General features: G+C 42.4%; 1 protein-coding gene across 5 annotated transcripts in view; it reads left to right on the forward strand.

Moving 5' to 3' along the window:
- The window catches only part of gas7b (growth arrest-specific 7b), a 425852-nt gene that overhangs the window by 120949 nt on the left and 288069 nt on the right, over nucleotides 1-16834 (forward strand). The window contains exon 1 of one of the 5 annotated variants that reach the window (XM_041216597.1): nucleotides 1565-1583. The exons of 3 other annotated variants lie outside the window; for them this stretch is intronic. The gene's annotated coding sequence lies outside the window, so the exon portion shown is untranslated. Of the gene's footprint in view, nucleotides 1-1564; nucleotides 1584-16381; nucleotides 16518-16834 lie in introns of those variants that run through there. One more of the 5 variants, XM_041216596.1, reaches the window with a different exon arrangement.

Here is a 16834-nt window from a genome sequence, read left to right on the forward strand (position 1 = left end):
GAAGGGTCATGAGGACTCGAAACGTCAACTCTTTTCTTCTCCGCCGATGCTGCCAGACCTGCTGAGTTTTTCCAGGTAATTCTGTTTTTGTTACCTATGCGGTAATGTATATTGACAAATGAAACTATGAAAGAAGGAAAGACACTAAATCATACATAAATAATAATACATGTGTAACAGTGCGAACTAACTTGTGTCCATCTTGTGAACTGAAGGCATTTTCCCTCTTCTGATAAACCATATTCTCATTCTCATCAGATACTATCTATATATTCTCTCTGTTACAGTATCTCCATCTAGATGCTTCCCCCTCAAAAAATGTGACATATCCTTTAAGAAAACCTTTGACTGTTCTCTTGATTGATTTCCTCAGTGCAATCAGAATAGTGAAAAAAAAAATATCAACTCTGATTCCTAGCTACTAGTTGCTTTCCAGTGACTGTGGTTGGAAAGTGCATGTGAGCAAACGTTAGGTGACAGAATTGGGCTTGGTTATAATGTGCCCTATTTCAAATATCGCATTAAAACTCTCAACCAAGGCAGGTACACAAAGAATGGTCACTTGGAAGAGTTGCTGAAGGATAACTGGCAGCGCATAACCCTACTTCAGCAATAGTCAGCTCCATCAGCAAATATGAAAGACTATAAAAGAGGACATGAACGGCAAGGTAGAAGTATCTGTTCCCCGTCCTCAGGTGTTCTTTATGATATAATGTGCAGAAAGAATGCTAGCAGAATAACTTAAAAATGCTTGTCAGCGCCCAATAGGATGCATACGCAACAATAAACTGTCTGCAGATGCTCATATATTTTGAAGTCCAAATCTGTCCGGATTAGTTTGATTACTAAAGTTGCAATAAAGCCAATTTGGCACCAGTTAGACTTGGAAGCTGTTTCAAACCTTGTTTGCAAACAGATAATGGACCAGAAACATCTGCCAATTTTTTTCCTTCAAGCCTGCCACAGTGCATATTCATATTCCATCTCTTGGAAGTGAAGTAGTATTCTCATTCTTAGTACATCCAAACAATTGTGAACATGCTGCTCGGGTTGGTAAATATTCAGTAAGACCCACATTGGGGTCCTCTCAAAAGGATTTTCTGTTAATTGCTCTGTTACCAATATCTTGTGCTGTTCTGTTCCATATAATCAGAATCTCTTAAGTATTTTTTAAAAAGTTGCATGTCTGTCCACACACTGCATGCTGTACTAAATATATTCACGCCCTTACTCTAACAGCAGGTATACATGGGATGAGCTCTTGATGAAATATGTGTTTAAGGATTTGAGTGTGATAATTATACTTAGAAATAACAGCAGCTTTGGTAAGGTCTGCCTTCTCATTATCTCCCATCTGCATGTGGTTTTAATTAATTTGTCATTGGCTGGCATTTTATCGCACCCAGTTCTCAGGAACCCATGCCCTACTCCAAATAATATAATTTCTATGTGATCACGATCTGCTTCAGAATGCTTCTTACAAGATCGAGCCAGTGACAGTAAACTCTTGTGGTGTAGCATCGTTTGTTATAATCTAGCATGTGCAGCTTTGAGAGGGAGAAAAGAAGCACATCAAGCTACAGGTTTGGTCAACTTATTATTTGCTAGTTTATAAACACATGCTGACTAAATGATGATAAAAATGGCAAAGGTACAAACTGTGACTTCTTTCTAAAAATGTTTGCCAAATGTCTTCTCGTAACATTAAACATCAGAACAATTTCCACTGTTCTGCACCATAACTACTTCCGTGAGGTGGCATGTTTGGAATTTCTCCAGGTTATGGTGAAACTATAATCTTGAAGTTCCATGACGTTGTGCAGTTTTGTGGAGATGAAGATAATGAGCCATTATTAATATTATTTAAGCCTCGTTGAGCTTTTAACTGATGTCGCAATGTTCTTGTTCACCAACCTCCAATCAGATAGGAAACTTTTAACAGCCCAGGTATGAAAACTTTCTGTGATCCAGCGGAATAGAATATATAGCTGGATTTGTGGAGGATTAATGCTTTTTATCCCCCATCCTGAAGACATTGACTCATTGTTGAGTTATGCATCTAGGGTATCGGTTGTCCTCTGGAACCTTATGTAAGTAATTATTATCAATGCTTGAGTCGGATGGTGAATGTTGGCCGATTATTTGACCTCAAGGAATATGACACATGAGTTTCAATCATGTTCCCACCCAATTTCCACACAAGTATACTGTCAGGAGAGGATCACTGGTTATCTGGCTGATTTTCCTCTCCCTAACTCAGGATCTACAGCCAATTGTTACATCCCCATTGGCCCCTAACTGTCATCGCTTCACTCATCCTGAGTTACTGATCTGTTTGGCTCAATTGTTCACTTCCTTACTGCTTAGCCATTGAGGGAAGCTCAAAAGCGCCTTTGTGAGTCAGCATTTAATAACAGTAATGGGTTTCAGGGGACTTTTTGTCCCCCCGAGTCAATTTTCATTTTAATTGCAGGGCTGAAAGTGGACAGCAGTGGTGCGTCTGCCCGTTCCGCACATCTCACGCTTTTGTTTTCCACCCAACTGTAAAGGTGGAAACAGGTCTGTTCTACATTTTACTTCAGCACATCCCAAAAGGATTAGAAACCCCACTGCAGCTCAGTGTTAGTCATGTATGTGGTCCAATTTTAACCCAGCCTGCCCAGTGAAAGAGGGTGAGTGGGCACTTAAAATGGCCACAGTGACAATAATTCTTCCCCCCCTTCCCCCCCTCCCCCCTCCCCTCCTGCGGGGGCTACAATTTAAACCAACCTCCAATCAGATAGGACACAATTGAGAGGAGAGCAGAGCAAGACACCTGCTGGAACGTCATCACGATCCAATTATGTCATTGGGAGCTGACTGCAATTTTAACCTGAGGTCTGTGTGGGAAACTGGCTGCGCCTTCAGTCTCAGAACAATAATCCGTTTTTAAAAACAATCCTCTTTTTCCTTGTGGGCAAGGGGGTGAAGGAGTGCTCCTCTGGGCTCCACAGGGAAACCTTGGGACTTCCTTGCCCCGGGCTTCTCCACCCCCTTATCATCGTTAACCTGGGTTCCTGCTGTCTTCAACCTCCACCTAGGGATTCCTTCTGGCCTTGGGAGGGAGACTGACCAGTTGAGACCTGGAATTTAAAATCTCCTGGGCCTCTCATTATAAAGTGCCACACAACTTATAATGGTATTTAAAATTCGATCTGCAGTATTAAACACACTCGGAATACTGATTCCAACCTTGTTGGCAATTGATTGTCTCCATCTGTAACTGATTCTTTCAACTAAAAAGTTTAAGATCACAGAAAGTCACCTTTCTAGTTCATTGTCGCATTATATAGCATCCATGAACAGTTTGAAACATGGGATACTTTTAAGAAATGTAAACTTAATGTGATGCCTAATCATGCCTCTCAGAAACACCTCAAAGTGCCATACATACAGTGATTTCTTTGAAGTGTAATGACAGCTGTAATACAGAGCACTGTGCTTAAAAGAATCTAAGGCTGTGATAGCCTACACTGCGTTATTTCTGAAAAACAGAACCTGTTGCATTGATTTGTGCTTTGATATATTTCGTGCTTGAAAAAGAAACCTGGCAATCTAAAACTTGTTCATTTTCAGTAGACCTAGAGAAGCAATATTTCACAAAATGAGAGCATTGAGTGATGACCTGCTGGGGGGCCTTGGCTTTGCTGGTGTTTTGACATCACAGTTTGACGTACTTTCGCATTCGTTCTTTCTGCCAGCTCTTAAACCCTGTTTGACCAGTATCGGAACAGTTATTTATGGCTGTATGTCTGCCACACAAAACTGCCCACAATTTGACTCAAGCTCAGAGAGAGAGAGAGAGAGGAAATATAAGAATTGGAACTGGCACACTGACAGAGTAGGGAATGTTTTTTGTGAGGTTTGGTTTAAAGTACATGGTTAAGACTGAATAGAGAAAGCTTTTTCTGCATTTGGCTGTGCCATACTTAAAAGTAATGATGCTTGATGTTGCCATTGGATGTCCTGAAAGGTTACATCATTCATCCTCCAGTAATAAAATCCCTTTGTTTGACAATCAGATAAAACACTAAATTCCAATCATAGGATGATATTTTTGAAATATTTCAATTTAACCCTCTGCTAGCACACTAACTTCACTCATTAGTTTATTTCTTCTTGGAAATTCAGACATCCTTTCACATGCCTGCTACCAGCCACCAGCACCCCCCACCCCACCACAACCAGCTTCCATCCTTCTATTACCTCTCAATTTATAGGTTAAGAAACCCAAGGAAAGGGTGAAGGGCCATATCACAGCACACTGACAAGGTTGAAAATGTGGAGGAGGAAGAGGTAAATCAAAAAGTGCTTCTTTTTAGATTTGCAAAGATCCATTGGCCACAGTTTGTAAGCCCTGGGAATCCAGCCCCTTGGCTTGTCCTCCAGCAGTCCATACAGTTCCATTTGTCAGTTATATTTCTTCTGTTGCGCAATCAAACCTGTTTGAATTTGGTGATTTATTCGTACTATCACTTCCTCCTTTGCAGACTCCAGTTTATTGCAGCACAGAATTGGTTATTCAGGCCATCAAATTTCTGCCAGTAATAAAAACACAAACCTGTTTGAAATGCTTAGCTGGTCAGGCAGCATCTGTGGAGAGGGAAGTAGGGGTACTGGGTAGAATTGTCAATCCCTGTTGAAGGAGGGGATGGAGGCAGGAACGTCGGAGAGTCATGTGCCATGTTCTTGCCCCTGGGGCATTTTCATTCCGGGGAGGAGAGGGGTCTGACAGCTTGTGGGCTTCTCACGGAACCAGAAACAGGATCAGCGGATGGCAGCAGTCTCTTGGCAGCAGACTGGGGGATGGTGGCGGACACCACTCCATCCTACCAGGGACAGTTCCCCCCGCCACCTGCCATGGCTGTCAGGCCACAGCTGTTGCCACCAGCTGTTCACTGGAGGGGTTTCCCCTCGCAGTGACAGCCATGCAGCTGTAGCCTTTTTCAATCGAACGTTCTTTACTTTCTTTGGGAGGCCGCCTCCATTTTTGGTGCCCTCACATCTGAGACTTCAGACGAGTGGGGCTGCTCATGTGTCAGGAGGACTTCCTATTGGCCCTCCAGCCTTGGGAGTCCAAATGCTGTCCTTAATTGACCGTGAGTGACTAATTGGCCATCCCTACAAAAATTTTATCACCCTGACGCAAAGTCGTGACCTAGAAATTCACCCAACGTTGTGATGCCAAAACCAAAACAAAAGTCCAGTCCAACATTTCAGGTGACTTTTCATCAGAAAGTCTTTGCCAGTGTTTTCTCCTACTTGACCCATCAGTTTTTAAAAATTCATTCATGGAATGTGGGCTTCGCTGGCTGGCCAGCATTTATTGCCCTTCCCTAGTTTCCCTTGAGAAGGTGGTGGTGAACTGCCTTCTTGAACCACTGCAGTCCATGTAATGTAAGTACACCCAACAGTGCTGTTAGGAAGAGAGTTCCAGGATTTTGACCCAGCAACAGTGAAGGAACGGCGATATATTTCCAAGTCAGGGTGGTGAGTGGCTTGGAGGGGAACTTCCAGGCTGTGGTGTTCCCATGTATCTGCTGCCCTTGTCCTTCTAGATGATAGTGGTTGTGGATTTGGAAGGTGCTGTCTAAGGAGCTTTGGTGAATTCCTGCAGTGCATTTTGTAGATGGTATACACTGCTGCCACTGTGTATCAGTGATGGAGGAAGTGAAGGTTTGTGGATGTGGTGCCAATCAAGCGGGCTGCTTTGTCTTGGACGGTGTCCAGCTTCTTGAGCGTTGTTGGAGCTGCACTCATCCAGCCAAGTGGACAGTATTCCATCACACTCCTGACTTGGGCCTTGTCGATGTTGGACAGGCTTTGGGAAGTCAGAATGTCTTCTGTTTGCTTTCTGTTTCCATTCTCCTATTTGCTTCCCATACCCTTTAATGTTCCTCTTTTACAAATAACTAAAGGATTTCTTTCTTTAATAAATTGGACTCTGAAGTAAATCCTAAATATAAAAAAAACAACCAGAAATTGAGAAATGTAGATGCAACACTTCAATGCAATAACTACTTCTGTGAAACCTGAAAAGCCTAAAGAAGGTGTAACATTTAGAAAGGAAGGAATTAAACTTATACCATTCAAGTAGGTACAGATAGTAAATCCATGATTTATCAGAGAAGGTAGAAGGGACAGTGAATGAAAACAAATTAAGTCAAAAAGAAGAGTTAACCACAGATAATGAGGATCCAAAACTTAACATACAATTTCAGTTTCTTACCATTGAAGAATTTCATAACTGTGCTGAGAGTACTTGGGGTAGATTTAAAACTATGAATGCAGGAAATGGCTGCAAGCTGCCATATAAAATCTGGAACTCAACTGTCAGGAAGAACTTTGCAGTCCATTCCAGAGGCCACTCCCTAAATCACAACCCTGGTCAAGAAGTTAGTCAGAATAAAGCTAAAACAACACATTGGCTGAATCCCTTACAAGTGCCTTGTTGAGTGTGCCATTACAAAAAATCGACAAAATCACTGTAAGGATAGTTTTGTTTCCTTTCATTTTCCTTTTCGTTCCACTTTTAATTATGTTTACTTTCTTTAGTTGGTAGTTAAATAGTATGACGTAGTGTTCAGAGCAGATGAGAACTTGAACTTTAATAGGCCAGATTGATGCACTCTCCACCATTAGGTTTCCTTCTGATATTGGTACCAATGTATTTAAGTGATTTGTTAAACTTTGTTAGGAATTAGGTCAGGCATCTGGATCTGAGAGCCACTTTTAATGCTGAGAAAGTCAGGCCTGGGACCTGAGTCAGTGCACAATACCCCTATCAAATGTCCTTGTTTTACTTCAGTTTGTATTTAGTCACAGTGTTTAATGTGGTTTTACTTTGAACAAAGTTACACTGCTCTTTTGGATTATAGTGCCAGTTGTTTCTGAGATTCTATTTGTTTTATGTAAGGTTCATGCAGTGTGATGATGTTTAGCTTTAGTGGCCCAAGAGGCAAAAAGTTTACAGACCCCAGCTGTAGATTGTAGAAGGACTGGACGACTCAGGGTATAAGGGGTTCCACAGTTTTGAAGCTATGGGAAAGGAGGAGTTCGGAAAGTGACCACTGTTCATGAATAAGTTTATTTACCTCTGCTGCCCCATCATAATCCAGGCTCGACAGAGGCGCATTTACATTATGTCCTCAGTTTTGATTTTCAATTGCCCTCTTCTTCATCTTAAAACAGATTTTTATTCCGCATATGTGCCAGCTTTCTTGTTATTCCAAAAACAACATAAATGAAATAGTTTCCAATGGTGTACTCTTTTAGGGAGATAAAATGACAACATTCTTTGGAGTTCAGATACATTTTAAATGTTCTTTTAATCTATGGCAATTCCTTCAGTAATGCCTTTAATATTGGATGGATAGCTGCCCAATCACAGATGGCAACTGTGGCATCTAGTCTAAAACTGAGATGTATAGAGCAAGATTTGAGTTTTAGGTTCAAATCCCAGTTGTAATAAGATACCTTATCTCAGCAGTATGGATTCCATATTTGGCCTTAGGACCACTGGGCTAGGTAAGGAAATATCAGAAGACGTTCCCGCTGCTGATCACTCCTTGGTGAGTCCTGTAGGAAAGCATCAGGTGTAAAAGGATTTGGCTTGGCTGCGAGATGTCCCCTCCTGGTTGAACAATAAGCCAATACTTATCGTTACTGGCTTGCAATGGCCTCTCAACCAAGGTGCCAACAACAACATGCATTTATAAAACACCATTAATGTATGGAAACACCTCAGGGAGTTTCATAGAGGTCTATAGGAAAAAAGGACATGGAGTCAAAGAAGAAAAGACTAGGAGGGGTGACCAAAAGCTTAATCATAGAGATTGGTTTTATTGAGGGTTTGAAGGACATACGAACAAGGAGCAGGAGTGGATCATTCACCCCCTCAAGCTTGCTCCGGCATTTAATAAGATCATGGCTGATCTGATAGGAAATTCAAATCTGCACCCCATCTGCCCCATCACCCACTTGCTTATCAAGAATCTATCCACCTTTGCCTTAATCATATTCAAAGACTCTGCTTCCATCACCTTTTCAGGAAGAGAGTTCCAAAGACTCACGACCCTCAGAGTAAAAATTTCACCTCATCTCCATTTTAAATGGGCGACCTCTTATTTTTAAATAGTGACCCCTAATTCTAGATTCTCCCACAAGAGGAAACATCCTCTCCACATCCACCCTGTCAAGACCCCTCAGGATCTTATATGTTTCAATCAAATTGCTTCTTACTCTTCTAAACGTCAACGAATACAAGCCTAACCTGTGCAACCTTTACTCATAAGACAAACCTACCCATTCCAGGTATTAGTCTGGTAAACCTTCTCTGAACTGCTCCCAGTGCATTTACATCCTTCCTTAAATAAGGTGACCAATACTGTACATAGTACTCCAGATGTGGTCTCACTAGTGCTCTGTATAACTGAAGCATAACCTCCCTACTTTTGTATTCAATTTCTCTTGCAATAAATGATAACATTTTATTAGCTTTCTTAATTACTTGCTCTACCTGCGTACTTGCCACTTGTGATTCATGCACCAAGACACCCAGATCCCTCAGCATCTCAAAGCTCTGCAATCTCTCACCATTTAGACAATATGCTTTTCTTTTATTCTACCTGCCAAAATGAATGATTACATATTTTCCCACATCATACTTCATTTGCCAGATCTTTGCCCACTCACTTAAACTATCTATATCTTTTTGCAGCCTCCTTATGTCCTCTTCACAACTTACTTTCCTGCCTATCTTTTTGTCAACAGCATATTTGGCAACCATCCCATCCATCCCTTCATCCAAGTCTTTTATATAAATTGTAAACAGTTGAGGCCCCAGCACTGATCCCTGTGGCACACCACTTGTTACATCTTGCCAACCTGAAAAGGACCCAATTATGCCTACTCTCTGGCTGGCTAATAGGAAACAATCTTTTATACATGCCAATATGTTACCCCCTACACCAGGAGCTTTTATTTTCTGCAGAAACCTTTGATGTGGCACTTTATCAAATGCCTTCTGGAAATCTAAATACAGTACATTCACTGGTTCCCCTTTATCCACAGCACATATTACTTCCTCAAAGAACGCCAGTAAGTTTGTTAAACATGATATCTCTTGAATAGAGGAGATTAGGGAGCAAATCCCAAAGCATTGGGCTTAGGTACCATTGGTAGTATGAAGGGAGAGAGAATTAATTCTATGAAACTTGGGGTATGGGAATAAATAAGACAGCTTTTTCAAAGAGTCAGCACAGACATGACAGAGTGAATGGCCTCTTTCTGTGCTGTAACGTGCTATGATTTTATGAGTCTGTCAATAGGAGTTTAGAATTGGGGGAGTTCAAGGTGCATGACTCGATGATGTGTTAGTGATAGGAACATAGGAACAGGAGTAGGCCATTTGGCCCATCTGCTGCACCATTCAATTAGACCATGGCTGATCATCTACCTCTATGTTATTTTTCCCCACTATCTCCATATCCCTTGATGTCATTGGTATCCAGAAATCTATTGATTTCTATCTTGAATATGCTCAATGATTGAGCTTCCACTGCCATCTGGGGTAGAGAATTCTAAAGATTCACCAGCCTCTAAGTGAGGAAATTCCTCATCGACTCAGTTTTAAATGACCTGCCCCATATTCTGAGACTGTGTCCCGTGGTTCTAGACTCAACAGTAAATTTCAATGAGATCACCTTTCATTCTTTGAAACCCTAGAGAACACAGGCTCAGATTCCTCAAGCCTTCCTCATGAAACAATCTCATCATCTCTGGGACTAATCTGGTGACCCTACGTTGCACTCCCTCTATGGCAAGTACATCCTTCCGTAGATAAGGAGACCAAAACTATACACATTACTCCAGGTACAGTCTCACCAAGGTTCTGTAAGGATAGAGGAAAGGGCAATGCCACAGATAAATTTAATCACAAGGATAAGGATTTTAAATTGGAGGCATGGGGAACCGGGCAACAGTGGAGGTCAGCCAAGATAGGAGTGATAGTGAGTAGGATTTGGCACATGTTGGGGACCAAGCAGAAAAGTTTTCAATGAGTTGAAGCTTATGGAGGGTTCAAGGTGAGAGGATGGCTTCACCGTCTGGTCTAGGAAGAGGCTGAGCTAGAGGCAGCTGTGCGCTATGTTACCAGGCTAAGTGTTCTTTGCCATGTGAGAATATGATGGAGTTGGAAAGTTAATTGTGCCATGAAAAAGGGGCCAAGATTGCAACAAGCCTGGTGGAGACTGAGTCAGTGGCCCATGAGGGGAATGAACTTTGTGACAAGGATATTAAATTTTCTCAGTGTTTATCAGAATGAGAACATCTGAGACAGAATATTGAGCATGAAGTTTTCTGATGCAGAGGCTTAAGAGAGGCAGTGGAGAGGTAGGCCTGGCTGTCTAAAGTAATTCTATCCCCTGGATGAAGTCACTGAAGTATAGCATGTAGGTGAGGTAAAAGAGGAGAAAGGAATAGAATCTTGGAGATTCCAAATGCAAGTGCGTAGAGTGGGAAGAGAAGCCATTGCTAAAGATGCTCTGGCTGTGACTCGATAGGAAAGCATGGAAACAAAGGAGAGTAGGCACATCGAGCTGGACAAGACAGGAGAGACCTTGGATGAGGTGGTGTAATTGTTCTTTCAAACATTGAGGGAAATGAAGGGGAAAATGAATCACAGGCCAGGATTTTTGCAAAGACAGAAGGGCTACATGCATTAGTCCGAATGGTGCTGGAGCCCCAATTTGGAAGTCCCGCCCCTGAAACCAGTACCCACCATTTCTGCTGGGGGGGAGAATGTGAGTAGGGATGTATTTCACACATCCCTGGGTCATGGAAGCAGTGGTACATATAAAAATGCCTTCAATTAGAAGCAATTTTCATCATGGAAGTTTCTGAAACACAACTTTTAGAACTTGTGAATTTGAGGAAAAGGCCTAAAGCTGCTGAAGTTATTTGGAGAGATGAGGTACCTTTTTGGAGAGGTACAGGTACCTTTTTGGGAATGTTAAGAGTAAACATGAATGTGCATAAAAAGTGGATACGGTCTGTAGAACTGCCAAGCTGTCACATCATTCAAATACAGCTGCTCTTTAAATTTTGGGGAAAAAAATGGCCTGCATTTGAGAAAAAAAATCAACGTTTGCAATTTCAATAGATTTTTGTTGATCTGACCCTGAGGGTTATCATTGTGGCATTAGTGCTGCTTGACTGCTTCTACAACCTGTCATTTATTACAGTGGGAGACCTGTAGGTTCACAGTTTGATTGACAACTCCAAGCTCCAAAGGAATTAGCTGTCCTTGATGTGAGTCTCTGAATACAAATGTTTGTCTCTATAAAGGGTTTAGGTACTTGAAGATATTTAAATGTAATGAATGGGCTTTTATCGATGAGTGTGTTTTTTACATACAGTGAAATCTGTAATAGATACTTAGAACTTTATTTTAGTTCATCTCAGTATGGCTCCTGAGGTCTGTCCATGATGGATATTGGATGAATTGGCATGGAGCATGTGGAGTCAAAGAGTGGTGGGTAGGGGGTGCAAGAAATGGTATGAGTTAGCACTAAGTTGGCATAGAGGCTATAAAGGGCCTTGGGGATGAGTTGGAGGTCATAGGTTGGCATGGAAGGCTTGAGGAGCCAAGGGGGTGGGTTGGGGCATAAGGTTGCCTGAAGTGGCATGGATGGGGCATGGTAATGTGTGTGTGGGGGGGTGGGGATGTGGGGGGGTGGTGTCAGGGGTGAGGGCTTCTGTTTTTGTTTGACTGTTTTTATTACAACTGGGGTAAAGTCCCAGACCAGCAAGGCTGGCCTTTCAACCAACCCACCTTGGCACTCAGGAGCCCTTCTGGCTGCCTCCACACTGTTTCCAGGGGTGCTGGGCCTGACTCCAGTTAGCATCCATCGCTAGCCCCCCCATATTGGAACGAACATCCGAACATTCAGGGCAGTTTTTCCCCATTTGGGTTTGGGGAGTCAGGAATTTTCCCGGATCTATGCACCTGAACTGGGAGCGAAAATTCAGCCTACAGTCACAAACAATGTCATTGTTGCATCAGAGTCAGATCATTAAAACAGCATGAAAATACTAAAGATGGACAGTGTCTTTGGGACCATCCCCATCACGAGTCAAAGCTGGATGAGGAGAGGAAAATATTGGAGAGAGGAATTTGTTTAAAAACAAAAGTTTAGCATTAACACAGCTTGCATTTTCCTCTATCACCTGGGTGATGATATGGCTTGAATTTGACCTTATTCCACGTGGCCTTGTATTGGGGGATAAATCTTCAGGAAATAAAACAGTGCAGATTTTGAAGCACATCACATGATTTTCAATTCTAATTTTCTTTTGCATTGTGCTAGATTTGTTCTGTATTCTTCCTGGAAAGTTTAAGAATGAGTGAGACTGATCTCCTTTCCTATTATAGCCATAATAAATGGTAACGTTTGCTGTTTGCTCTCATTTAAGATACTTGAATGCTTCACGGCCTGGTGGTGAGTTGGGTGAGATAGACATACTGCTATTGCTCAGGGTTACTGATTTTTTTTTCGGCGTTTCTTCCTTATCCTGACTTGCAGGGCTTATGGCTGTGAGCAATTGGAGCCCATGTTAAGTTCCACTTGCGGATCCTGGCATCAGGGTAAGGGTTGTTAATGTATTCCATCCTCACTAACTGTTCAATGTATAGCTGGATTTTTCTTCTGAGGGGCTGGAAGCAGGTTTCAGAGCTGTTTCCACGACTCGAACCCCACCCCCCAGGGAAAAACTGCCACCCATTGGAATTCTCATGGATGCAGCCCCTTAACTGACATGGACCAGATTTTTTAGTGCAGAAGCCGGCAGTGCACCCGCCAACAATTGAAAGGCCTATTAAGGCCATTAAGTTATCAATTGTCCTGAATTTTTCACTGCCCGTTCAACCTAACAGTTGACGGGTAGACAAAAAGGCCAAGTGGCCTTTGCATTTTTTTGGAAACCTTATCCACGGGCGGGGTGAGGTTTCAAAAAGCAAAATACCAATGGAATGAAAACTTTAATTTTTAATTAAAAACATGTGCCTGCCCATGTGATAGAGTCATATAAGGGGACATGGTTTATTAAAATTTTCTGATGTTTGATAATGTTTTTTATATTTTCTTCATCTCCCTGAAGCAGCTCTGTGCCTCAGGGAGATTATTCAGCGATCTTTCGCGCGCATGCGCTGAAGCGCACACTAGGCCGGCTCGCATTCCTCCCCCTGCCCGCACAGGAAGCGCTCAGCGCTGCCACTTGTGTATCACGCTGGGTGGGCCTTCAATGGCCCGCCAGTGTGAAATCGCGGTGCGCTGTGGATCGCAAGGGGCGGTCGGCTTACCAACTGCCCACATCGATCCTGCACGCCAAGGGCAGAATCCTGTCCATGGAGACGGGTTCTCTGTCTTAAGGGTGGTGAGTGGGATCTCGAAGTTACAGGGACAATCGGTGGCCTTCCATCTGCGGAGCGACAGTCTGTCTTAGAAGTTAACTAACAGAGATGATGCTTCAACATGGAGGTGCCCTCAACAACGTCAGTTCAGATGCAGATCCAGGTGCCTTTTAAATGAGTTGAGGGTTTCTCTCTCCAACACCAAAGCAGGCAGTGAATTCCAAACACCCACCAGCCTCTGGGTGAAGTGGTTTTTGATCATGTTCCCTCTAATCCTTCTAACGCCTTTAATCACCTTAAATCATATTGTACTATCTCACCAGTGAAGGAAATGCAACCTCCTGAGATCATCTGACACCATTTGTCTAAGAGCACTTCAGGCAATTTCACACCTCAATTGCTCAGCTCAATCTGTGTCATTATGAAGACAAAAACTTTGAATTATATAACGGCAAACCAGATTTTTAAGTCTGATATCAAAAGAGAGCAGTTTGTTTTAATTGAGAAGGCATTTCAATGCTTGAACTGAGCTGTTGGTTATGCGAACTTATATTTGTTTTTAGATTTTCACAGCTAACATTACTTTTTAAACATTACTTTAGCAATCATGTAAGAGGAAGTCCAACACTTATAAATTTGAATGACCTCATGTGTATTTTTATACATTAGCTAATCACAGAATCAGAGCAAATGTTTCCATCCTGAAAGTCAAATGTAGCTTGTTTGGATAAATCATGTTTTTAATTCTGAATCATTTTCAAAGTGGGTGTGGCCAGTTTGTATTCTCTGAGTCAGCTGTTCCATTGCACATATTGCATGAAGCACTTTATCCCTCTCATAGATCTTGTAGTGCAACAATGTATTTCCTCACGATTACTCAACAAGAGCCAGGAAGATTCTTCTGAAATGTTATTTCTTTTTGAACAGTTAGTTTACAAATTGAACCCAAGATCTTATTTACTGAAATAGTTTTTCCACCAACCCCCCCATCAACTTCTCCTTTGAAAGTGCTGGCTCTTGCTGAGGTGCAGTTCCACAGGTGCCAGCAGCTACCATCCAAGTGGCCATGCTCCATGTCTGAGTCTAGACTCTGATTGTTTGCAGGCTGTTTGATTGTGGACAGCATGAACACTGAGCCCAATAATGTGCTCATTTGACAGAGTTTCCAGTCAAAGGCAGCAGATGACATGTGAAAAGGCAAGCTAATTTCTCTTCTTTCCCATCCCCAACCACTCCCCCACAACACCCTACCATCCTCCCACCCCCTCCTTCACGCCTCATCGGCTTTTAAAGCCCAGGCACTGCAGACTGTTACAGCAACTTGGGTCCTTATGTTTTTATAATGAAATGCAAAGTTACGATACCAGAACCTGGTGAGGTTGGAGACCAGCATGAAATGGGCTGCAAATGGCATGCATTAAAAAAAAGTACCCTGGATATGGTTTAAATCATGTCACTAAATTGGACGCTGAACACCACTTTGAAGATTTAGTTCTTAAATTAATTCATCCATCAGGTTATGAGTTTTGAGATTTTCTTGACACATGATGAATTGAATTAAAAATATTGAAGTACTATTTCTATATTTGAGGAGAACAGAGTCAAGTGCCTTCAGGACAAGTGAGCTCAGCACAAGGCCAGTGCCTCCAATGTTGACTTCATATGTAGTGTTTGCAAACTATTATTCAAATCTAGACTTGGCTTAATGTCACACATGAGACAACCTCAACCTAGACTGTAAACTGGTCTTTATTTTACTTGCTGGACACTCATCTGTCAAAGCAATGGGAGAATCCATCATCAAAATACCATTATAAAAGCAAAAAACTGCGGATGCTGGAAATCCAAAACAAAAACAAAAATACCTGGAAAAACTCAGCAGGTCTGACAGCATCTGCGGAGAACTCTGTTGAAGAGTCATACGGACTCGAAACGTTAACTGTGTTCCTCTCCGCAGATGCTGTCAGACCTGCTGAGTTTTTCCAGGTATTTTTGTTTTTGATCAAAATACCATTTACAGTCAAGATCTTTATTTCAACTCTTCAACTGACAGCAGATCCAGGGAACCTTCACTTTCTCCGGGATAAAATCTCAGCTGACCTCTCAGCTCATATATTACTTCTTTTTAAACCATTCTTGGGATAAGGGCATCACATAGCAAGAGCAGCATTTATTGGCCATTATTTTTTAGAATGTGAGATAATGGTGGGCCTTATTCTTGAACTGCTGCAATCCAAGTAGTGATGGTACTTCCAAAATGCCATTAGGCAGGGAATTCCAGGATTTTGAGCCAGGAATGGTGGTTATATGTTCCGGTCGGGAAATTGTGTGACTTGGTGGGGAACTTAGAGGTTTGCATGTGGTGGTGTTCCCTAAACCTGCTTCCCTTGTCCTTCTAGGTGGTGGAGATCATGGGTTTTTGGGGAGTGGGGTGGTGGATTCTATTGAAGAAGCCTTGCCCTTGCAGATAGGTGAACACTGCAACCACTGTACACCACTGAGGGAGGGAATGAATGTCAATTAGTTGGGGAGTGTTGCATGGGGATGGGGGCGGTGGGGAGTGACAATCGGGTTTACTCCTAGGTGGTGGTGGGCATCTTGACTGTTGTTGCAGCTGCTCTCATCCAGGGAAGTGGCGAGTATTTTACCCCACTTCCAACTTGTGTGCACCTAAATCACAATTTTGCCGACAAACACGTCTGATGTAATTACTCTGTTGTCCCTTTTCCCCAATTTTATTATTTTTCAATTTTGGATTTTGTCCAAGTGGCCTTGTTTTACATATATATTAATTTTTAACTTTGTTTAATTCTTTTTTTCCTTATTCTAATAACTCATTTTTGCTTTTAAGCTTTATCTTATTATCTGCTCCATGGCTTATTTTTAAATTGTGTAATTGCCTGTAGATCATCCACAGTAGTTAATCTTCAAGCCAGTGAGATACTGGACTGTGAGGGCTGATGGTGATACCGTGTCGAAAACAAAAGCTGTGCTTAGCACTGCTGAATAAATTCCATTCTAATTGGAGACCTTAAGAGTATTGATTTTGGACCTCAATATACCATCTGTAAGTATTGCAAAGATATATTTCAGCACGATTTACATTATGGGGCTGAATTTTACGTGCCCTGTTGGGTGTGTTTTCAGTGGGGTGGGGGGGGGGGGGGGGGGGGGGGGGGGGGGGGGGGGGGGGTGGTGGGTGGGGGGGGGGGGGGGTGGGGGGGCTCGTAAAATAGGACAGGTGCCAACCCTACCACCTTCCCACCCACCCCCCCACTCCTAGCTCACCCCCATAATACGGGGGATGGGCAGGGGCCAAGATTGGCAGCCTACCCGCCACACTTAAATAAATAATCAAGATCAATTGAGCTTATCAACAAGTCA

The sequence above is a fragment of the Carcharodon carcharias genome, chromosome 22, assembly GCF_017639515.1.
Source record: "Carcharodon carcharias isolate sCarCar2 chromosome 22, sCarCar2.pri, whole genome shotgun sequence".
NCBI classification, from domain to species: Eukaryota; Metazoa; Chordata; class Chondrichthyes; order Lamniformes; family Lamnidae; genus Carcharodon; species Carcharodon carcharias.